Source organism: Pyxicephalus adspersus, chromosome Z, assembly GCF_032062135.1.
Source record: "Pyxicephalus adspersus chromosome Z, UCB_Pads_2.0, whole genome shotgun sequence".
NCBI lineage: Eukaryota > Metazoa > Chordata > Amphibia > Anura > Pyxicephalidae > Pyxicephalus > Pyxicephalus adspersus.
Genome location: NC_092871.1, coordinates 61,808,831 through 61,833,845, shown reverse-complemented (window position 1 = coordinate 61,833,845; position 25,015 = coordinate 61,808,831). Strand labels below are relative to the sequence as shown.

General features: G+C 40.7%; 1 long non-coding RNA gene across 1 annotated transcript in view; it reads left to right on the top strand.

Annotated features, from left to right (window-relative positions):
* Positions 1-15,342, top strand: part of LOC140343390 (uncharacterized) — a 61,641-nt gene extending 46,299 nt beyond the window's left edge. The window contains exon 3 of the long non-coding RNA XR_011923309.1: positions 14,321-15,342. This is a non-coding gene — a long non-coding RNA (uncharacterized lncRNA). The remainder of the gene's footprint in view (positions 1-14,320) is intronic.
* Positions 15,343-25,015: the final 9,673 nt, after the last annotated feature.

The window sequence follows — 25,015 nt, the reverse complement described above, 5'->3', positions numbered from 1 at the left end:
ATGGAGCTGGAGCAGACGCAGGGCACCCAGCAGATGCAGAGGCATGTAAAGAAAAAGAGCAGCAGAGTGGTTGCACGCACCTCCCAGTGTGGTCCTTTTTCACACTAAAAGAGGATGACGGGTGCGTAGCAATCTGCATCCTGTGCCACAGGCACATCTGCAGAGGACAGGCCAGATCACATTTGGGTACAACATCCCTGCTTTCCCACATGCACAAGAGCCACAAACCAAAGTGGGAGCAGTACTTGCTTTCTCTTAAAGGAGGTGTAATGGAGATTCCTTCTCCACCTCCAACTGTCATTGCTACTACGTCTAAAGAGGTTGGTGCCAGCCAGAATTCTAGTGGCGATGAAGTATCAGCTTCTGCCCGCAGGTTTCGTGTCATCAGATGACGTTTGCCGCCGCAAGATGGGTACTGCAGTGACCCCTTCAGCTCCCCTAGCTCCTGGTCCCCTCAGCCCACTGGGGGGGCTCCCGGTCCCTTCAGCCCCCCCCCAGCATCAGGCTCTGGGCTCAACCAACAAAAGAGTAATTGAGCTCTATTCGTGTCTAGTCAAACTATTGGCCTTGCAGCTACTGCCGTACAGCATTGTGGACTCGGCTCCCTTCCGTGACCTGATAGCCTGTTCCAAGAGGCAGTGGAATATACCAAGCAGGCATTACTTCTCCGCACAGCTGTACCCAGTTTACATGCACATATAATGGGTAACCTCTCCTGGGAATTGGCATTCTCGGTGTCTAGCCAAATCCACGTCATCATGGACAGCTGGACAACAAGGCACAGAGTGGGATGCTACCTGTCCTTCACCACTCACTGGGTGGCCTTGCATAGCTCAGTGGGTGGTAGTCTGCAAGAGGGCCACCCCAGTCCTCTCCCTTCTCCTCCTCCTCTTCTTCATTCCTTCAACCGCCAACCCCTCTCTTTTCGACACTCCTGAAAGGCCAGCAGCGGAGGACACTGTGGTTAAGCGCCACTACAGCTCCCTCAAGCAGACACGTTGCCAGGCGGTGCTGAAAGTGGTGACCTTGGAGGATAAAAGTCACACCGCCAGAGAACTCTTGTCTGCTTTGCACAGAGAGGTTGAGGCTTGGCTGACGACCTCCCGGCTATTAACAGGCAATGTAGTGTGGGAGAACGAGGCCAACCTTGTGGCCGCACTGCGCATGGGCTGCATAACACATGTGCCCTGCTGTGCACACATACAGAACCTGGTGGTGCAGAAGTTCCTCTGCACATACCCAGGACTGCAGGACTTACTGAGACAGGCTCGCTCCATCTGCAGCCATGTACCCGATCCCCTACTGCCACCACGGCGCTTAGCAAGATCCAGCGCCAACAGAGGCTGCCACCGCATAGACTCATTTGTGACACTGACTAGATGGAACTCCACCCTGCATGTGCTCCAGCGTCTGTGTGAGCCAAAGCTAGCCATCTGCTATTACTTGGTCAGCGTGGTGCACTGAGGCAGCGGGGCCCTTGGTACAGTCACACAACTGAGCTAGTTTACCAGTGACCAGTGGCTGCAGATGGAGATGCTGTGCAAGGTACAGCAGGCCACAAACGTTGTGAGATGGGAGCGGTCAGGCTGGAACGATGTCATACCTATCATCTTTCTGCTTGATAATACCCTGTGTGGCCTGATGGTAAGTGGCCATGGGAAAGGAGGGAAAGAAATGGGGAAGGAGGATGAGGGTGACATTACACTTCATAGCGTACACCCAGCATCGAAAGGAGCAAGAAGGGACACTGGCCAGCATCAGGATTTTCAGGAGGAGGATGAGGGAGACCATGTTGGGGCTGCTGGACAGGACCCCTCCAACCCGCATTTGTACTGTCATGCCCCAGGCATTGTGCGGGCGATGAAACAACATGAACTGCTGCAGCTTGAAGAGGAGGAGGTGGATGATGAGGAGGAATATGTTTTGGTGCCTACTGAGGGACAGGAGGAGGATAAGCCCAGGGAACCCCTCTTTCATATGTGTCCACTTGTTGCGATGCCTACGGAGGGACCCCTGCATTTGTAGCATCAAAAACTGGGATGATTACTGGCTGGCCACCCTTCTGGATCACTGCTACAAAGACAAAATGTCACAGTTTCTACCCAACCCAGCACAAGAGAAAAAAAAGGTGACCCGTCTGAGCAGAATACTATGCGACCGGCTGTGTGAGGAGTTCTGAGCACCACGTTCCACACAGGGAGCTCAGGCGGACACTGCCTCCACCGTATTCTCCTGTAGCGGCGGCAGCAGCAGTAGTGGCACCAGGCCGTACACATCCAAAAGTTTAGGCCAAGACAGGGAGGATTTTCTGGAAGACTGGCAAAACCTGATGAGGCCACCTCAAACAAGTGAACTGCAGGGGAATAACCATCGAGAACGAATGAAGCGCATAGTGCATGATTACATTGGCTCTTTTCTGGCTGGTTGTGGTGGTGATGTTGACGACAGCAGTTATGAGGAGGATGCCTGTCGTGACAGTAGTGATGCAATTAATTTTTTGGTCAACAGGCTTGAAATCTGCCCGCAGTTGGCACAGTATGCCATCAAGCTTCTTTTGTGCCCTGCATCCAGTGTTCTGGCCTGAAAGAACCTTCAGTGCCACTAGTGGAGTGGTTACGTACAACCGATCATGACTGTCGCCGGAAAATGTAAATCGCCTCACCTTTTTCAAAATGAACGAAAGGTGGGATAATAACAATTATTATATCCCCACTGCAGATGTCACTGATTGACTGACACAAGTTTTCACTGGCCAACTAAGATGCCTCTGTGAACCAACACTACTCCTGTGCTGAGCCTGTGGCTGTCCATCACTAACACCTTGTCAGCTGAGCCTGCCTCGGTTGAATTTTTCTAATTATTGCAGGGGTGGCATTCATCGCCAATGTGATGCTTGCCATTCTGCCGGCTAGCAATATACTTTACATTTCTGCTGCTGCTGGGAGGCTGACAAACTGCAGAAGAAAACCCCTAGTACTGCCACACTGATAGGTACCAATGCCTTTGCATAATTCTGCAGCTAAGTATTGTAAGATTGAGGGTTGGCATTCATGTCATCCACTTCATGATGCAAACTAGCAATATCAGCTACCTTCCTACTGCTTCCAGAACAAAGACTACAGCATCAGTGCTGGAGCACAAAACATCTTGGTCTGGCCCTTCACAAATTTCAGATATTTGTATTACACACTCCTGGGTGGCATTGATGATGCACTACACCCAGTTCTAAATGCCATTTACCAATGCGGTCCATGCTCCATCTCTAGGTCCAACCCTTCCTCCTGCTGCTACTGCCGCCTGTCAGTACTCCCATTCACAGAAATTGTATTTCACACTTCTGGGTGGCATTGACGATGCACTACACCCAGCTCCAGTTACCGATTCTGTCCCCGCTCCGTCTCAGCGCCCACTGTCTCCTCCTCCTGCTGACACTTACCAATACGGTCTCCCTGGAGATAGCTGACCAGAGGTCACACACTGCTACTGCTCTCACTAACCCAAGCTCCGTCTCTGGTCCTCCATTCTTTTGCCTAATGTCTCCGCCCTACTTGTCTGCAACTTTATGGGTGGCATTCCTAACACGTCATCCAAGTCATGATGCCAGCTAGCAATTATTAATATTAATAAACAGGATTTATATAGTGTAAACAAATTATGCAGCTATATAAACTAAATAGGGGTGCGTACATTAAATAGCAATGCATTCTTCTGCTGTTTTGGCAGCAGAGACTGTTGCTAGTGGGTTGAGTTCACCCATTTTCAATGTCCTAATGTTTATGTTGCCTTCTGGACACTGTCCATCATGCAAAAATCATATTTGCCTTCTGTCACTGTCACTTGCCTGCCAATTTTCAGGAAAACCACAAGGTCCTTTGGAACTTTTGTATTTGGCCCTTGTTGCCACTGTTCTCCTACACATACCTAGCAACTTTGGTGGTTCTAACATGTACAGGGGCTTTGCTAATAATGTTTAAATTCAGCCCATTGACTTTAATGGAACTCGCAAAATCGGTTAGCCGAAATTTTGCAGACCCATTGGAAGTTCGAGGAAATTTTCGCAATACTGTCAGAGCCCTTCTCGCTCATCCCTAATGCCAAGACAATGTGCCTGAGGAAAGGGAAACCAAGAGAGAGCAGTGTAACTGATACCAATGGAACACACGATTTTTAGTAGAAGTAGGAGATCAACACTGTCAAAAGCAGAGAAAAGATCAAGGAGAAGGAGGAGGGAAAAGTTGGCTTTGGACTTAGCTATAATGAGGTCATTGGCCTATTTAGTAAGAGCTGTTTTGGTAGAATGGGCAGCTCGAAAACCAGACTGGAGAGGGTCAAGGAGAGAGTTGGTGCTCAGGCAATAAGGTGGATTTTTTTAGACAAGGCGTTCAAGAAGTTTGGAGACATATGAGAGAAGGGAGATAGGAAGGACAGTAGCTAGAAGGTGGGGAGGTCTAGTGGGGGTTTCTTTAGGATAGGGAGAATATTGGCATGTTTGAAAGTGGAGGGATATATACCTGTAGAAAGGGAGAGGTTGAATAGTTCGGTTAGGCGGGGGTGAGGGTGGAGGAATGGGCATGGAGTAGATGGAGGGAATTGGGACAAGCGAACAGGTAGTAGATGGAGATGAGGAGAGAAGAGAGGAGAGGAGACTTCATCTACACTAACAGGGTGGCCAGTTATGACTTATTGGTGAAAGGGGTGGATATGGTTGGAGTGGCCCAGTGAGCAGAGACATTATGTCTGATTGTATCAATTTTCTCTCTAAAGTAGGTGGCAATGTCTTGGGCAGTGAAGGTTGTTGTGGGGGGAGAAGGTGTAGGGTTTAGGAGGGAGTCAATTGTTAAGAATAGGCTGCGTAGGTTGGAAGCTTGAGAGAAAATGACAGCGGAGAAGTAATTTTGCTTAGTGACAGTGAGCTCAGTGTTAAAGTTTTGTATCTTGGCTTTGTAGTCCATGAAGTCAGCGCTGAGGCCAGATTTCCTCCACTTGCGCTCAGCTGCACGAACAGACTTTTGTGGCTGTTTGGTGTGATTTTTGTGCCTGGGACGGAGGTTAGCAGGACGGGGGTAGGGGTGGCAGGGGCAACTTTATGCAGAGCCAGAGAAAGAGTGTGGTTGAACTGAGTGCCAGCTTTATCCAGAGATGTGAGGCAGTTTGAGAATAGTTTGTGGTCAAAGTTACGGATATCTCTCTGCTATTGACCAGGTCTGGGATGTGGCAAAGGGGGGCAAGAGTTCGATAGGTTGAAGGTGATAAGGTTGTGATCAGAGAGAGGAAATGGTGAGTTGTCAAGGAGGGTGAGGTTGCAGAGTTTGGAAAATACTAGGTCTAAAGTGGCGATGTGTGTGGGGCCATTTATGTTCTGTGTGAGTCCAAAGGAGGATGTAATGGAGAGCCGTTTGGCTGAGGAAGGATGGTTGGGCTTATCCACTGCAACATTAATGTCACCAAGGATGAGGGTGGGCAGGTCATGGGAAAGAATGTAAGGGAACCAAGAGGCAAAGGTATCCAAAATTGTGATACTGGGCCAGGGGGCAATAGACAACAGTGACAATGAGGGGTAAGGGGTTGAAAAGACGGACGGAGTGGCTTCAAAAGAGGTAAAAATGAGGGAGGGTGGGGTAGGAAGGAATCTGTATGTGGAGTGAGGTGAGAGAATAAGACCTACACCCCCCCCCACCCACACACACACACACACTTTGTTGCCAGGTCCAGGGGTATGTGTAAATTATATTGTTATATTTGTATTATAAACATGATTTAGAGCTTGCACGTTTGTATGGATTTTGTGGCGTTGTTTACCATATATGCACCTGTACTATGGAAGCTGTGCCCCCAGAGGGCAAAGAACTAGTCACAAGTAATCCATGTTTACTTCCTAAAACAGTTTTTTTCCCTGTTACTAACATACTGTTTATATGTCACTATGTGAAGGTTACCTTACTACAATAGCAGCGCTTTGTTGCCTCATGTCAGAACAACTTCCCTGTTGACCCCTGATCCGAATGGTGGGAAAATTTTTTCGAATATATAAAATTTAATTGAATTTTTCTTGTTTTTCTCTAAATGTCATAAGTGATTAAACTAATATATAAAGTATGTATGTTTTACTTTATTTATTTTACTATATGTATATATTGTTGGTTCAAAAAATAATTTAATGTATAATAAAAGGACTAACAGAGCTTCATGGGCTAGCCTAAAAAGCCAGCACAAAAGTAATTTCATCCTTCAGACAGTCTTAGCTTTATTGAGTCTCCAAACTGACATTGCACATTTTTAATTTTGAGCTACTGGTCTATATGTAGGCAATAGGCTTTTTCTTAACAGAAAGGGGAAAAAGTTACAGTTTTGAAAGGTACATGAAGATTAGTGTGCTTAAACACTTCACTGCAATCTCTGCCACTGTGTTCTTCTGTTTAAAGCACTCCTGAATGCTTCCCCTGGGGATTAAAGGAAAGCATCTATTACTGGATAATTGTGCTCTCCTTATGCCACTAGCCTACCTAGCCTAAGCAGCCCCATGACCTGCCTACCCTCAGGAGCTCCCCAAGGATATAACTTCGGCCCCTCTGTGAGAACCCTTGTTACAGCTACCACCTGAACTTTTCCCCAAAGAACATTACTGTTCTTAGCCCCTACCAGCAGAGACTTTTATCATTTACCTAAAAACCTTTACCTTACTATCTCTCAGGTAACACTACCACCACTAACTGAGATACATTCTCTTCCACTCTTCCACTTAAGTCTACCTTTCACATACTTAACAGCCCTTGGACGCATATAAGTCTCTAATTTAGTCTTTATTATTCAAAAACTATCACACTCATATTGCATGCATAGGACACATACTAGTATACCTCATGGTACACCCCGTACATACCTACCCTATCATGGACATATCATGATCACATCACACTCTGGTGCATCATACAAATTCATTATCACCAATATACCCTTCTTATCCTGATTAACACCTAGGTATGTCCACAATTGTCATATCCCTACCAACCTCTTTTTAATGTATTACAGTCTTTTTTAATTGCGTGCCTATCATATAGGATCAAAATACTCTGCTCTACTGCATTATTCTGCAAACCTACCTACCTATTGCACACCAATGTTGACCTGTGAAGGTCATATATATATATATTTTTTTTTTTTTTTGAAGGGTTACGCTCAGGATCGCCTTTGCTGGGGTCAAAGGACACTTGTCTGGTTTATCCAACTCAGATCACACACCGAGATATCAGCCTTAAGCTGGCTTGCAGCCAGGTTTAATAAAGGTTGCAGATAAAATAACAAAAGAGAAAACCTTGCCTGACCGGCACTTACTATACCTCAGACATCCCTGTCTATCAGCTGGAGGGGTCTCCCTGTCAGCTCAAAACCAAGCTTTCAGCAACCTTCTACTCACTTTTGAGCTCACTCACACAGACCGACTTTCTAAGTCTCTCAACAGAGCTCCCTCACACAGAGCCCGTCTGTGTCTCTCCAAGCAGAGCTCCCTTACACAGTCCACCTGTCTGTGTCTCCAAACAGAACTGAACTCCTGACTGAGCTCCTGGCTCTATGTTACATCCCCACCCTCAGTGCTTCTTCATTAATTACCTCACAGGTGAGAGTCTTATACCTGCTACTTCACACAGGAGAGGAATCTTGGGCCTTCCTTTGCGTCATCTGCTGAACTTTGACCAAGTTTTTTGCATCAGCTGAACTAGCTTTTGCCTTGACTTATGTATCTGCTGAGCTTTGTCTAGCCTTCACTTTTCTGTTCTTCCTAATTAAACTAAACTTTGACCAGCACGGTGACTCTAGGTCCCAGGTTCAATCTCGGCCAGGACACTATCTGCATGGAGTTTTCAGGTTCTCCCTGTATTTGCGTGGGTTTCCTCCGGGTATTCTGGGTACCCGCCACAATCGAAAAACATGTAGTTAGGTTAATTTGCTTCCCCCAAAAATTGACCTTGGACTGTGGTAAAGACATATGACTATGGTAGGGACATTAGATTGTGAGCCCCTTTGAGGGACAGCTATGGACATGTACAGCGCTGTGTAATATGTTGGCGCTATATAAATACTTTGTAATGGGTAAATAACTTATGTGAATCTTTTTTTTTTTTTATTTAGTCCCTCCTACATTTAATGTTGGGCGAATGATGTATCATGGCTTTTAAATATGAGCACTGGGCAGCTATATTAGTGCTCTGCTAGAAAATAAAGAAAAATTTAGTTCAGCTCATCATACCAAACAGCCTTGTGCTGTCACACTGTGTGATCTTTAATTCTTAAATTACAATTTTTCTATTAGTCCCTATGCAAAATCCTGCAAATACCTCTTGATCCTGTCAGTTGAGTCCACCTAATGCAGCTTCCTGTGGTAGTGCTGCACTGCTTCTGAATGCAGAATGCAGTGTTGTTACCAAGCTGTTATGCAAGCTGTGTTTGCTTGAACTATAATATGACAGGAAAATGATGAAGGGAGCAACATCTGTTATTACTGATTCACAAGTCTGTAGCTTCTTATTCAGCACCTGGCACATCTAGCCTCCCCCACTGCTTTCTGGATTGACAGAAGATCCTCTGGCACTGAGATCTTTTTTTTATGAGATACAGTGTCTGGTAGGGGGAGTGTTTAAGACCCATATGAGGGGCATTTTGGCTCAAAGTTTCTATGTGATTTTTAATATATAAAGGGAACTTAGCTACTCTTAGCTGCATGCAACCACAAAAAAAGGCAATTACATTTTTAGCAAATGCCTGAAAATGTTATAAACTTTTAGGTTGACTTTAAGCATGGTTAGCTTGGATTCATAATAGCATATTACTAAATTTAGTTATTGAATGTAAAGACATATACAAATAGATACAAGTAATTTCCAGGTTAAGGACATCGGACATACGGACTCCTATGACTTGGAGAAGAAGTACCTGTTCCGGCTTACATACAAATTCAACTTAAGAACAAACCTACAGTCCCTATTTCCTATGTAACCCGGGGACTTCCTGTAATAGGGTTGCAACTTCTATGTGTTGCTGTCTGTGCCCCAGTTGTAGTGATTTCCTCGTATATTTTGTCTTAGTCTGCAATGGACATAGTTTCTAATTCTTCCCTGTACTTCTTCAAAAATAGTTCTTATTACTAACAATGTCCACACTGGAACAGTGCCACCTCTAAATTAAACCATCCAAATCCATATTTATTGTCAAAAATATTTTTATTTTTATAATAAAAATGGCTGAAATGTTAATGCAAGTTAGTCAAGTCCTGTTTAAAGCTAAACTACAGGCAAGAAGTAAAACACAGTTAAAATACATATATAGAAACTACCAATATTACATCATTACTTCAGCCTCCTTGTTGTGGCTCCCTTCGGCTGCCGCGGGGAGATCTCTGATGGGGGATCCCCTTCCTCCCAAGACACTGCGGAGGAGGGGGACAGGTAAAATTAAAAAAATATTAAAACTTTTAAAAGTTTATAAACTGTGTTATGTTTTGCGGCTCCAGGCTATTTTTCTTTAGTGGAAGAGGAGGCAAAATGGCTCTTTTGATAGTAAAGGTTGCTGACCCCTGGCTTAGCCAGGTCCTTGACCCTCATTGCTGCAATATCAAGTAAGAACATCCAGCCTGTTGATTGGACATTATAAGAGAAACACTTTTGTGAAGTCAGCTTTCAGTTCATTTAGCTCTCCTTCTGTTAGGATGTTTACACTCTGACAGCACATTTGTAGGCAGCAGAGTGGCAGACTTCTGGCTCTGGATCTTGACCTTGCATTCTCCACCTTCATTGAGTGTTGCTGTACAGGGATTTAAAGGCTGTAAAACATAGGAAATACTAGACATATGTGGTATATAAACCAAAAGATAACAATTTAGCTTTTTTAAAGAAAAATAAGTATTATCTTAACATATGATACCTTCAGGTACTATAGAAATTGTATATACACAGTGTATATACAAAGGCTAAATATTCAGGACTACAGCACAATTTCAATGTAAGTTTTTTTCACTGAGTGCATATTATATATAACATTTAGTTTTAGATCTGCTGTAAATAAATAGCTGTTTATTGGTGAGATAGTTGGAGCTATAATTAGGGATGCTTAGAACACATACAAGTAATCCAGACTAAACTGAACTGTATTGGAACTTTGACTTTTTACTCACTTCCATTTTCAGTTAGGACATCAAATTTCCACTGCTTCACAACAGTAGCTAAATCTATTTCAATAGCACTCTGAGTCACAGCGTATCAGTCCATCAGTAGTAGAGCTCTTGTCTTATTAAGGATGATCCACCCACTATGGCTTCCCAGCAGAAGGTAATATAATTGCCTGAATCCTAAACCTCAGCATCATTCTGGTGCAGGCAACTACTGATAGCCAAGCGAGGAATCATTCACAATCCTGTGCTGGTGATTGGCTATTTAGATAGCAATAATATAATGTTTGAGTTACATGGAGGGAAAGGATTGTTAGTCCTTACATGATCTATTCCTAAAAGGACGTGATGGACTAATAACTAGTGTTGATGTTTGAATTCGGGTTGTCCCTATATTCGACCCGAATATGGCTGTTCGAATTCGGGTATACCCTAACCGAATTTTGCTGCATTCGACAGCAAAAATTCGGGAGAAAAAAAAAAAAAATTTTTTTTTCCTAAATTCGTTATTTTGTATGTGTTTTTTTTTTAATGGGATTCGAATTCGACCACCCAAATTTTTTTGCTATATTCGGCCGAATAGCTGTCGAATCGAATAGTGAGCTATTCGACCAACACTACTAATAACAGCTTTTGTGTTTCAGTGTAAATGGAATTTACCCAAAACTCTGAAAGAGAAAAAATGCGGTAACAAAACTTTACCAATAATAGTTGCAGCAGGATTCCTCGAAGAAAAATGTGATTTTTAAACAGAACTTCAGCTGCAGATGGGGATAGCGGATATTTGTGTGTGTTGTGTTTTTTCAAAGAAAAGCATTACAAGATCTACTAGTGTCTATAGGCTCCTACATGCAATATAGCCAAATGAATACTAGGGGATCTTAGTTTTCTCACAGATAAGCAACAGCTAGGATGTACTGGCATCTAAATGTGCCTACTTTCCTGTTTCTCTATAACATAAAGATGAATGTAGATGGGTGATGAGGTTCTCACCAGGTACTAATTTAATACATTTTTTAATAATATTGTAGAAGAGCCACTACTCTAAAATGCTTGCCCACCAACATGCAGGAAAAATGAAAACATAAAGCCAGCGCTAGAAGCACAAATCAGATATAAAGGAATTTATTATGTATCACAAACCAACAAATATAGAAACTGTCATTTCAGACCTAAGCTTGTATTTGTTAGATAAATACTGATTATGTGGCTTCAATACTTTCTGTGTCATTGACCTAGACTAATTTTGTTGATTTAGAAGAGGAGAAGTCTAAAGTACTGAATCAGTACTACCTTAACCACCAGTCAATGGATATATTTTTTTCTCACATTTATTTTTTTTAATCTGTGTTTTACAATATTTTGCAGTCAGATTCACTAAGTGTTCAGTAGCTATTATAACACACATACTACTTGCCTATTTTTTGCTTTGCCTGGTTCCTCACTTCCCTCTTCAAATGTTAAGGTTTAAGAAAAACCTTTCCATTTTTATTACATTCCATTGATGTTATTACTGTTACTCTTTTCTTTGTAAAATGCAAAGTTAAATATAACAATTAAAAGAAGAGGGCCAGGGACAAAGAGGTTTGGGGGAAAGAGCTAGTTGATACTAAATGTCCTCCAGCCTTGAAATGAGGCAGACTCTTTCTGACTTACTCCAGCCTTTTATGTACACTATAGGAAGCTCACGGTGTGCAGAGAAATCATATTAAAATATTTCAGTACAGGAAAGGAGCCTGCTCAACTGAGCCAGAGGGATGGTAAAGTAAGTTTTTTGCCACCGTACCTTTTATTTACACTGTTTCAGTTGACCAAAGTTCCACTTTAAATATTGGCATCAGAAAGGTTCTACTGCAGAAAGGGATAGCCAAGTATTCTTACCTGCCTGATTGCTGCCCATGTGTCAAAATTAGTTTGTTGCTAGAGATACCTGGAAATTCTGGCTTCCTTTTGCGGATGCCGGGACTGAACTGCCATGCACCTGCATGGAAGTTACATCATCCAGGCCCGGACAATCAAAAGGACTGAAGATCAGGATGTAAAAGAAAAATTGTGGTGCAATACATGGGGAAAGGTAAATATTCTCAGGGTTTAGGTCCGCTTTAACTAACTTTTTTTTTACAGGTTATCCCACAAGGACAGGATGATTTCTACGGCTGAATTCATTCTGAGCACAGCCATGGGTATCTTCCTGTCAGTGTGGGATCCCCGGACATAAGAGGTTAAATGATGACAAGTCCCCCATTCATTCACCTCTAGTGCTCTGTTATTGGCTGGGGAAGGGAACATCCTGATGACACTTGAGCTGTCATCAGGGTTTACCTTTCCTCAGCCAATCACTCTCATCTGAGTTCATACAGATAGAGATAAGTACAGCCCGGTGACCGTGGGAACCGCGGTCACAGGTGATTGGAGGCATGCGAGTGCTTCAAATCAGCTGTGACTGCAGATCAACTCTCAATGAAGTTTCTCCATTGTGAGTTAATCTGTAGTTCAGTTCCCATGGTCACCGGGCTGATAAGTACAGCCCAGTTACCGTGGGAACCGTGGTCATAGCTGATTGGAGGCATGCGAATGCTTCCAATTAACTGTGACTCCAGATAAACTCTCAATGGAGTTTATCTAATAAAAATTCAACTGCAGTTCAGTTCCAACAGTCACCGAGCTGATAAGTACAGCCCAGTGACCGTGGGAACTGTGGTCACAGCTGATTGGAGGCACATGAGTGCTTCCAATCAGCTTTGACTCCAGATAAACTATCAATGGAGTTTCTCTATTAAAAATTCAACTGCAGTTCAGTTCCAACAGTCACCGAGCTGATAAGTACAGCCCAGTGACCGTGGGAACTGTGGTCACAGCTGCTTGGAGGCACATGAGTGCTTCCAATCAGCTTTGACTCCAGATAAACTCTCAATGAAGTTTCTCCATTGAGAGTTCATCTGAGTTCAGTTCCCACGGTCACCGGGCTGTACTTACCATTAATAAGTACAGCCCAGTGACTGTGGGAACCGTGGTCACAGCTGATTGTAGGCGCGCGATTGCTTCCAATCAGCTGTGACTGCAGATGAACTCTCAATGGGGTTTCTCCAATGAGAGTTCATCTGCAGTTCAGTTCCCACGGTCGCCAGACTTACAAGTACAGCCCGGTGACCATGGGAACCGCGGTCAGAGCTGATTGGGGGCACGCAAGTGCTTCCAATCAGCTGTGACTACAGATAAACTCTCAATAGATTTTCTTCATTGAGAGTTCAACTGCAGTTCAGTTCCCCTGGTCACCGGGCTGTACTTGTCATTGATAAGTACAGCCTGGTGACCGTGGGAACCGCGGTCACAGCTGATTGGAGGCACACGAGTGCTTTCAATCAGCTGTGACTGCAGCCGAACTCCAGATGAACTCTCAATATAGTTTCTCTATTGAGAGTTCATCTGAGTTCAGTTCCCACGGTCACCGGGCTGATAAGTACAGCCCGGGTAGTGTGGGAACTTGCGGTCACAGCAAAAACAGAATCTCTATCCAAGAACACATACTACAGTTGTGCTAGGGCCACAAGAGCAATCAGGGGAGTGCAATGTTATTACAGGAGGACACACCCTAAACAGCAGAAGAGCTGCAGAATGACAAGTACAGACATGTAGCCTAGGTAAGTATTAGGCTTCTTCTGTTCCAGGGTAGAAATATTTTTCTTGTATAGGAACCATGGGGCTATTTTAATACATTTTAATAAATTTTTGTCCTACTTTATATGTATACCATATACTGAATCAGGTGAAATGATACAAAATGTTGATGTATATCTTGTGGATTTACTCTGTATGACATGTACATGATTGACCCACTGTTTTGAGTTAGGCTTGTTTCAGGATTACAATAATTTGCATATTGTGGTTTTATATCATATAAAATAAAGTTTTTAGTTTTTAAATTTATAAACTTAATTTTCTCTTAACTACTCTGTTTACCATGTGTGGGGGGACTTGCTTTGTTCTTGTTTAGGCACGAGCAAAACTGACTTTTTTATCTTCAGATGACAAATTTCATAATTTTTCAAAATGAAAAAGGCAAATTTTGGGGAGTTTGTGAACATAAGGTTGTTTTTAAAGGATAATAAACATAAAGTGGAAATAAACTAAAAAAAATCACTATTACCTTTAATCCCACAGATCCGTCAATCCATCAGAAGGTTTCTTCAACCAGGTCCCACATCGTCCTGGTATCCTTCGCTGAGCGCCTCTATCTTCTGCAATCTTCTTATGGGTTCTTCTTAGCATGTCACCGATCTATTGGCATGTGTGAGATCAGTATTTTTTTTTTGTCCCAGTAAAGAAAAGGCTCCTTCTGTGCATGCCCGAAGGAGCAGTCAGAGCCTCCTAGGATGCATGACCTATGTTTCTAGGAGGCTCTGTTGCAGAGATCAAGACAGAAAGGGGAGGTGATGCTATGATGATGCCAGATAATGATGCTATACATTTTATATAAAAGGGTTGTCTATCCAATATAATATTGGATAATGATAATACTTAATAATATTTACAGCCTACCAATACAAGGAAGGATAAAAACAGAAAATATATGGTAATGTTGACAGAATTCTAGTGTCCTTGTCGCTTCGTGTGAACTGGACTAAATGCATAGAACTATAATAGCTTTTGTAAACATTTAAATTTAAAAAAAAAGTGATTCAACCTTCCCATTTAAGGATATATATATATATTTATATATATATATATATATAGATAGATATATATTTATAGATATCCTAATATTATTATTTAAATAGCGCCAAATATTATGCAGCACTTTAAATAATCCATAGTCATATCACTAACTGACCCTCTAATGTGGCTCACAATCTAATGTCCCTAATATATATATTGTTTTTTTTTTGGGGGGGTAAAGTCTGTTTTATGATGTAGTTTCTGTTGAGCAGAGGAGAAGAACAATGTGAGCAAAAAACAGATCAATAGGCATTTAAGAGGCAGTACGCCGTTTGGTTAATATACTTCTTACCTTATTGTTATTTAACACAGGATGGATACTTATGTTTTTTTTTAAAAAATTGTGATATTTGGATTTTTTTTAAGTTGTTCAAAAAAACCTTAAACACACAAAAAAACGGAAATGACATAAAAATGTATTTTCAATTTGTATTACTTTTTTTATTAAAGCATATCTAAAGCCAAAATGTTTTGAGTAATAATTTATATAAGTATATTTATATTAGTCCTATTAATTATTTTTAATAATTAATTATTAGTAGATTTTCACAGTAGGAAATTAAAATAGTCTTCTGTAAAGTGAAATCTTCTTTAGGACAGTTGTCCCAGTTTAAATATTTACTTTCCTATTGGAACATTTTCCATTGGAACATGTTCCTGTTTTAGTTACAACCCCAATGCCAGTGACAATGTTCACCAGGGAAAACATGAAGGCATGGTTTATATAATTGTTCGAAGGTGAAATCTAGCAACTAAAACCTCTGCATATATGGGTATGCAACGCTGAATATTACAATGTTGGGTTCCAGTGTTATAAAACCTGAATATGATTTGTGGAGCTTACCAGTTTTGGTTTTGTAGTTTCCATGAATCAAAAGACCCATTAAGATAACCTTCATGGAGTAGCAAATATAACAGGTGGACACCAATGGTAGTAAAGTCCAAAAACATTTCTATTAACTTTTTCTGTCAGAGTGATTTAATATAACTAAGTCAACATGAAGGATAAATAAGTTTTGTTTTGCTCTGAATTGAACTCGCATTCTACTATATTGAATCTGCTTTGACTTTACTCAGAACTTCAAACCGAGCCTTGTGTCTGTTCTGTTCCATCTATCTTATTGTCATAGAACTTTCCTACCAGTTCAGCAGGGACGTGGCATCTACTTGTCCTTATGATAGATCAGTTATGGCTGCACATAGCCCATTCTTCATGGTGATACTGCTTTCAACACACTGTGCATGTGAACAGCTTTTGGGATGATTCACATGTTTGGGTCTCTTTGCAGAGACCTTTTACTCAGTGGTTAGGGTATGCAAACTAATATCAGTGTGACAATAATCCTTTCACTTACCAACCTCCTGCTGTGTAACATCAGCCACCTTGAACAGTTTGCTATACTCCCAAGTATACTGATACCAATTGGGTTTTTTCATAATTTTCCACCTGCCTTATACCATCTGAGAATAGAGGGGGACATCATACCAGGACTTATGGCATGGTGGAGGTGGAATGTCCAAATTTTGTATTGTGACATAACAGAAAGGTTGAATTTGTATATCATCAGGGGTTCCAAGAGACTCATTTAGAAGTAATGTAACATATGGTGAATTTATGTGAATTACAATTTTATTTTAGGTCATCTAAAAATTTTAATATAAAAATGGACTTGGTAAAGAGCTGCCTAATATGTTGGCGCTATATAAATACAGGCTAATATTAATATTACAATTTTACTGCACTGTTGAACAGTTTCTGAATATGGCTAGCAGGTCATTCCTCATATTTGGCAAATAGAGAGCCTGCCAGCTTTTAAAATTACCACCAAGGAGCCCTTTTAGAATGCTGACCCTGATGACCTTAGGGTGAAGGTCATTGTTTGAGCTGTAGGGGTGCAAGTTGTACCATTAAGGACAGAGAACCACAACCAGAACAAATGAAGATTGGCTGTGTGGTTCAGAACATAATGTCTCTTTCTGTCTCTAGATCACAATGTTAATTTCCAGCTAGTAGCAATGCTGATAAACGTATGGATATTTTTAGCTAGGGCTGAGTTGCAATTATTTAGCTTACAGCAGTGCAAGCTGGAGGCTTGGATGGGAACATTTGCTCCTATGCATGACAAACACTGCTTTGTATATTGTTTGAAAATATAAGTGTATATGGAAGCAGCCATTTTAGAGTATTACATATACACAGTACAGTCCCATTGACATGTCTCTAAAGGGCAGGCTTTAAAAAGAACATACATTTGTTTTGCATGTTTGAAGGTTTCCAAACTCTTTGTAAAACCAATGCTTTTTCCAGAACCCTAACTACACCCTAGACGCTTTTATAAGGTTTAAGAAGCTTTTGACCAGTGCTGAGCCTAGCCTTCCTATCTACCTAATGGAATAAATATGACCTTAAAAAGTTCCTGAATTCTGTAGTAGATGATAAAGGAGACATGCAGCAGCCTTTTCCTGTAATTCACAGAAAGGTTACTGCTAGAAAATGTGTCTTTAAAGGGACCCCTGAAATTTGCCTAAAAAAAATTACAGTTCACCTAAATAGAGGCACCGTTGTAGACCCCCCAGGTCTCGTGTCTTCTGCCTTTACTCCATTCATTGTAATTCCTTTTTTTGGGAATGCTAGATGCTTGTTACCCCCTTCATGGGTTGTAGTTTCATCTTCCAACTAAATTATAATGGAATACAGCAGTGGCATGGGTTCAGAGGAAGGATCCATAACATGCAGAGGGGGAAACATAATTCAATACTCCCAGAGGTGTAACTTTTGGTGGGTCCAAAAGAGGCTGTAGTGCCAACCACATGGGTTATTGTAGTTAGCCATCTGAGGGTCGTGTCAGAGGCAGCAGCTTTGGCCTGACACTGTGAACTGTGAACTGTCGCCTGCACTGCATGAAGCATCCACACTACCCATGTGAGAGGTGGAAGCCGTCACTCCAGGTCCAATCCCACTGATGGGAGGAAAGGGGAGGGGGAAAGGAAGCAGATGTAGTGCGTGCGTGCGGAGGGCAGTGGAAGCAGATGTAAACAGTGTGTGTGTCTCACCACCTAGTTATCACATAGCCACATACCTGATCTAAGATTCAGTAATATAATTACATCATAATTACCAATTCCTGGTAGAGACATAAGTATCATACATGTGAATTTAAGGTATACATGAAACTCTACGAACATAGTGCTTGTTAAAATTATACTTATCATGTAGACCAGTGGTCCCCAACCTTTTCAGTCCCACGGACTGCTAAAATTACCGTCTCTTGACCGCACATGCGAAGCCCTCCCCCTTGATGACATCATCATGGCTTAACCCCACCCACTGTCCCATTGCAGATCTGAGCCTGCGATGGGAGAGTGTGTGGGTTGCGTCCAGCTCCCTTCCCTGAGCCTGGGATTTGTACAGGGGACATGGTCCGCAGCTCTGGCCAGTGCACCCCGCCAGCACCGTCCCTCTCCTGACCACCCACAGCCGTGGAGCACCAAAATTTTCTCACTGGTTTGTGACCGCTGATTTAGACCTCAATATCTGTGATTAAGATGTCACATTAATCTTTCCACATTACAGATTATTTCATATATCAGCGTTCTAATGTTGATCACACATATCATCTTGTACAAATATATATATTACTTTTCATTGGGTAGCAGGAGGCCCAAATATGACTCAAAAGTGGTTGAAAGTTATATGAGCGGATGATGCAAAAAGGAATTGTGTGAACCAGAAAAATTTCTGGGTCACTACCGGCCCGAATGTTCAGATGTAAGTTAATACTACACAGATAATGGTACTTATGCAAATAAGCATACATGTAGGTAATGCATGTGGTAATAACTATACATAGTCGTGTTGTGATGTAATGCTGTTGAATATATAGAAAATCTGTTCCCTATATGTATGTTAAGGTGCTTAATAGGAAAAAAATGGTAACTAGAGAAAAATATTATTGTGGATAAAATTAAGGTAGAAACATTTTAAAGCTAGATATATCATTAAGTGCTAGGAATTTCGTTGCTTGAAGATTGGTTATTCACTTCATTTCACACTGAAGTAGTAATTGATCAAAATTGCCACCTCTGGGGTTGGGAATAATTCTTTCTAAGGCAAAGAAGTTTATGACCGTTGGGTCATATTTATGTTTAATGCACACATGATAACTGATCAGAGTGAGTAATCTACCATTTGTAATAGAATACATGTGTTCATTTATTCTTTTCTTTAATGCCCTTTGGTTTTTCAAACATAAAATGAGCCACAAATGCAAGCAATCAGATGAATGATTCCTAATGTGGAGCAATTAGTAAAGTTTTTCGGGCAGTGTGTGTGTCCATTTGGAAGGAGAATACACTGTGCTTCTCTGATCCATGGGCATTGGGAACAATGCCCACATTTGAAGTTACCTCTAATATTGGGTGTTTACAAACAGATAGAGGACTCAGAGAATAGCTGGATAACAGTTGATCTCTGAGAGATGGAAATTTTCTATATACTATAGATGGTTTTTCCCCCACAAATCTTTTTATTTGGGGGTCTGATGTTAATAAGTCCCAATTTATTTGCATATTTTACGTATCATGTTATCACTGAATCTCATAATTAATCTTGTAGTTTCACTGGCTGTGGCCTGTTTGCGTGGATTTTTGAGTAAAAGGTCTTGTCTTTTTTGACAATTTACCCATTGATATGACTGAGGAGTTTTTTTTAATAACCTCGTTCTAATAGTTTTAGTTGAAGTGCCTTGGATTCTTTAAAAAAGTCTTCGTCTGATGAGCAATTTCTTTGCAGCCTTAGGTATTGGCTGTAGGGTATGCTGTTGAAAAGTGGATGAGGATGAGCACTAGCCTCATGAAGGATAGTGTTCTCGGCTGTGTCTTTCCTGTATAGTGTCGTTGATATGGTATTGTTTTCTTGGATGGTAAGAGATACATCTAAAAAGGTTAGACATCTTCTGTGATGTTCTAAGGTAAAAGGTAAAAGTATAGTTTTGGAGGCCATTGAAGAACTCTAATAAAGATGTGGTTGTACCTGACTGGAAAATAAGGATGTCATCGAAGTATCGCCACCAAGATTTGGGGGGCGAAGCAGATCTATCCATGATGATAAGAGGTCTTTTTCCCATTTGTTGGGTTAGCACAAGTTTATTTAATTTCAATTATGTCTCACCAACAATAATGCTTTACGAGTATATACTGGTATATGTATACCATATATAAGGTCATCCTAAAGGAATGCAGCAAATCCTTTACCTGATATCCTTATAAGGTAAAATACTGGTTTAAGGGATGATCATTAGTCAGTACTGGTCAAACACTGGCCATTGTCTTAGTTCCTGGGTAGTTAAAAACACAGTGCCATACCTAATTAACTAGTCTTAACCAGAACTAACTGGATGCAACATGTTTTTGATCATCTGCCAAGCCAATAATTTGGGAGACTCCTTGGGTGAATTCAGCTTTCTTCCACAGCTAAGTGTTTTTGTCACATCTAAATCTATGTTACTGCATTGTTTTATCTATCTGTCTTTAATATTAAATAGTATAATCTTTAAATTGTACTTGCAAGTCTCAGTGTTATCTCTCTTTGTACACTTCAAATTTAATCCCAATAATTTTTGCATAAACTGTCACAAATTAAATGCGTGACATAACACCATTCAACTAAATATAAATTTGCGTAGAAGGGGTACACTTTGTTCCCAATTATTGACACTACCAAAATATTGCCCTGGAGAACTTCAGAACTGCCAAAACTGTTCAAACAACCTTTGACAATAACAAAACACAATATATATATGAATAAACAAGAACAGAGTCCCATCCACTCCAGTTACATCTCTTTTAACCCCAATCTGTCTTCACACCAAATCATGTAGGCCCTCCACCTAGCTCTCTCTGTATGCTAAGCTCCAAGCCTCATAACTTAAGGGAACCCCGACATCTGTTCTTTTTGCTCATAAGTGCAAGTGGCTGGTTAGATGTGCATAGGGAGATAGGGAGGCAGTTTTGGTAACCAGTCTCCTTCAACTAAATGATATGATATTTTACATATCATATTTAAACAATCTATAATTTTTTTAACTCCTAGCAGTGTTATTTGGGTCCTAATTGCTTCTAGCAAAATCAGGATGATCTATATCACACTGTCTCCACTTCCTAAAGCTGAAATATTTGGGTGACACTACATAAACTGAGCCTGGACTGTAGAAATGAATTAAAAACATAAAATAGATGGTTTGTCTCCCTAGTTGTCGGACATAAAGCAAGGACATCAGCTTGATGATGTGCTTGTCAGTTGCTTCATTATCATCCTTGCAGATATAATTCTAAATTTTTAAGCTCAGAGCGGATCTCAGTTTAGTTTTGCACTCCTGCCCTTTCATGTTCACTAGCAGAGTGATTGAGTTGCCAGGAAGCTGCTGGAAACCTTGGAGTTTTAAAATATGTTAAGCTAAGCAAAATCAGCATGTGAAGGAAACAGAGGAGAAAAACACATGCATGCTGCCAGCTATCTCATTTGGATATTTGTGTGATGGTAAATCTTCCTACACTTTCGGATGCAAGACTTTACCAGATTCGCCGATGAGAAGTTCTTTGTAAAGTACAAAATCATTCTTTTTGCTAAATACATAGTAGAAGTATTTATTTTAATCAGAAATATAAAGAGAAATTAGGGAATACCTTACAGATATTTTATTGGGTCCACAATATAACACAACACAAAAAATACTGATGGTGATTGATTGAAAAGGATATGGTGTGATAATGAGGTAAGTACGGATCTGTGTTCACCACAGCGTAGTAAAAAAGGGAATATATAGCATACCACACAGAGTAAATATAGTGCAGAAAATAGAATTCACATAATGGTGCAACAAGTAATAAAATGTAGAAAAAAACTAATGAATGAGTCAGTGCAGAAAAGGAAATGTACAGTATGGCAAATGAAATGAAGTACTTTGGAATGTGGAATAGGGGACCATACAGCATGGTATACAAAATTATATGGTGTGGAATATGAAATATTTACCATATAACATACATAAGTAATAAAGCAGTGTATGGCATAAAGAATGAGTTGTTGTGGAATAGGAAATTGACAACAAAGTATACAACATGAGGCTTCATAGAATGGGGAATGCACAGCATGGCATACAGAATGAGGAAATGCAAAATATGGAATGTACTGCATGTTATACAGAGTGATGCACTGTGGAATAGAGAATGCACAGCATGGCATATGGAATGAGGCCTTGTGGCAATGGGAATGTACAGTATTTGCATACAGTATAAGGGGGTGTGGAATAGGGAATGTAGAGTGAAATGCATTGACTGATTTATTCATTATAAAAAATGTAAAGACATCCTTAAAAACTGGAAAAATATTTTTTATTGAAATGTATATTTAATCTGTATTTTTAAAACCTTATTAAAGAAGGATAACAAAAAGTCTACGGAATACAGTCATACAATCTCATCATGAAATATGTATAGCCTTACAATTGGCAGAACATTCAAACTTCATGTAGCTAGGGCTCTTAAGGCAGTTTAGGACCTCAAAATTTCTCCCTTGTAAATAAAACACCCCTTTGTTTTTTCATCATTTTGGTGATTAAGTATTTTAGATACATAGATGTGGACAGCATCTGTCATTATATCCAATCATATAGTTATTTATTGGTAAATTAGGCAACCAAACATGTTGGCTCATGTAGAATTGTATGGCCACCCAAACCCATTGAAAAGAATGACTGCAATTAAAAAATGTTTCTGGTTGTTGAGGAGCTAAATCACCAACTCATTTGGGGATTTAAAAATCTCTGAGACATTCAAGATCTCTGTACCTTCTGTGTCATTGTAACCTTGACCTTTTTACTTACTAAAGCCATTTTAAACAATGAAAAGCGGAGCATATCAGAGTTTGTGTTTTTTTTTTTTTGTTTTTCATTGTGTCGTGTTAAAAAATTGGATTATGATATAAAGTCTCATTTTAATAAATTACTCACATTCACAATGTTTGTATGGGAAAGGGCTGGATAATGCTGGATGTCTATCAGCCAGGAAATAAGGAGAGCTTGTGTTATTGCAGCTTCTAATGCACACTGTGGACAGGTTACTGAGTGCAGGGAAATCAAGTAAGCAACTTCAGTGCAGCGGTGGTGCCTGTACAACTGTACAGGACTGAAGATACTAGAGTAGAAAAGCTTATAAAGTTATAAATACCGCATCAAATCACCGTAAATCCTCAGATTTGATACTGTAAAGTAGAACAGTAGGACCCATGGTATACTAGTGATCTTGGCATTGGCAACACACAGGAAATATAAACATAACAGAACACCATGTCTTTGTGGACATTCCATCACCAACTGTAGTACAGAGACCTGATGACAGACCACAAATGCCAGTTATATGGTGATGTAACAGTGCTGGGCCTTAAAATGTAATGTCACAGTAAAGATATACTTTTAAGTGAACCTGTGTTTAGTCCAAAGACATAAGACGACACTTGCAAGATCCAGAGTGCTAATCTAATGTCTGTAGACTGCAGCAGATGAATACTGTCCATCTGGTATCTGGGGAAGCACTGATCAAAGAGTTTGGTGCACATGTGCCCATCACTTGTGTCCCCATCTGAGATAAGCAGTGCCATTATCCCCCTTCCCAAGGTTCCCTGAGGTTTGTGATCACAAACTGGTTTGTTTGATTTTTAAGAAATGAGGCTCCATTATGGCTTTAGGAGCCCACTGAATTGCTCCAACCTCAGGTTACTAAGCACATTGGCCCTGATTTTTTTTAAAGGCCTCCAAGACTGCAAAGATACACATTAACCAGTGAATCTGGGTGATCCATCAAACCTGCAATGACTGTTAAAATCCATTCCAGGTTTGCTGCATCACCCAGCTTCACCAATAAAAGTGTATCCTCCCCAGTTTTGGAGAACTTTAATAAATCAGGCCCATAGTTTCATCAGGAATGTCATAATGTAATGTCTGGTGCCTGAGCAACCTAAATACAGCCCCGGGATTTATTACACTGGAGGGGAGGAGCCTTTTTCCTGTCTTTTAGAAAGTCAGAATTTGCCAAAGCAAAATTTTTCTCCCAGGACAATTCAAGGACATGTTTTGAAAAGCCAAATACAGCTGCTGGTTTTGGAAGAGACCATACTTAACCACCTGGGCGTTAAACCTGACATAGTTCGGGGTAAAAACACTTGCAAAAAGTGTTAAACCCGAACTTTTCCCAGGTGGTTAAAAATGTAAACAAAGGTTATATTGCAATCCGATTGTCATACAACATTGTATGACAATCGGATTACAACTGTAAGAAAATACTTACCCGGTCCCAGCAGCTCCTCCGGACATGTCCTCTCTCTTCCTTCTTCTCCCGGCAAGTGCTCAGTTTCCCGGTGACGTCGCTGCATGCGTCAGTGCGGGAGGCGGGGCGGGAAATTCAAATCACTTTATATTGAACTCAATACAAAAAAGCTGTATTGAGTCCAATACAAAGAAATCTTTATATAATATATATATAATTGTATTATATATTTATATTATATAAGCTACTGTACAGTTACATTACATTATATACTATTTTTTTTTTTAAAGATTTTTTTTAAGTTTTATAAAAAAAAATTTATTATTAAATTTATAAAATTTTGGACATATTTCGGTGAGTATTGCGGTAATTCGGTGAATTATAAGTAATTTTTGAGTAATTCGGTGAATTGTAGCCCACAATCTAAAATAAATTTCGATGCCAAAAATTTACCACTTTCTGCATTTAAGTACAGAAGTTCGGAAAGAATTAGAACACCCGGCATTCGTGTACGCATCCCTCGGCGATTCCTGATGATGTCCGTGCATGTGCCCGTCGATAGGGGTCGCAGCGGGAAATTCAATATATTTTGATTCAATACAAAGTCCTGTATCCAATCCAATACAAAATAATTCAAAATATATTTATGTGGTTTTGTCTATAGGTATGAAGTGTTCTCTCCAGAAATTTTTTTCAGCCGGGTGGTAGGAAGCTGTAGCCGGGTGGTAAAAAAGGAGGTGTGGCAAAACACGGCAAATTTAGTGCTCCCAGTTGTTTATGCCATGGGTATCCAGTAACCTCTTATTGTTTCAGTGTTCT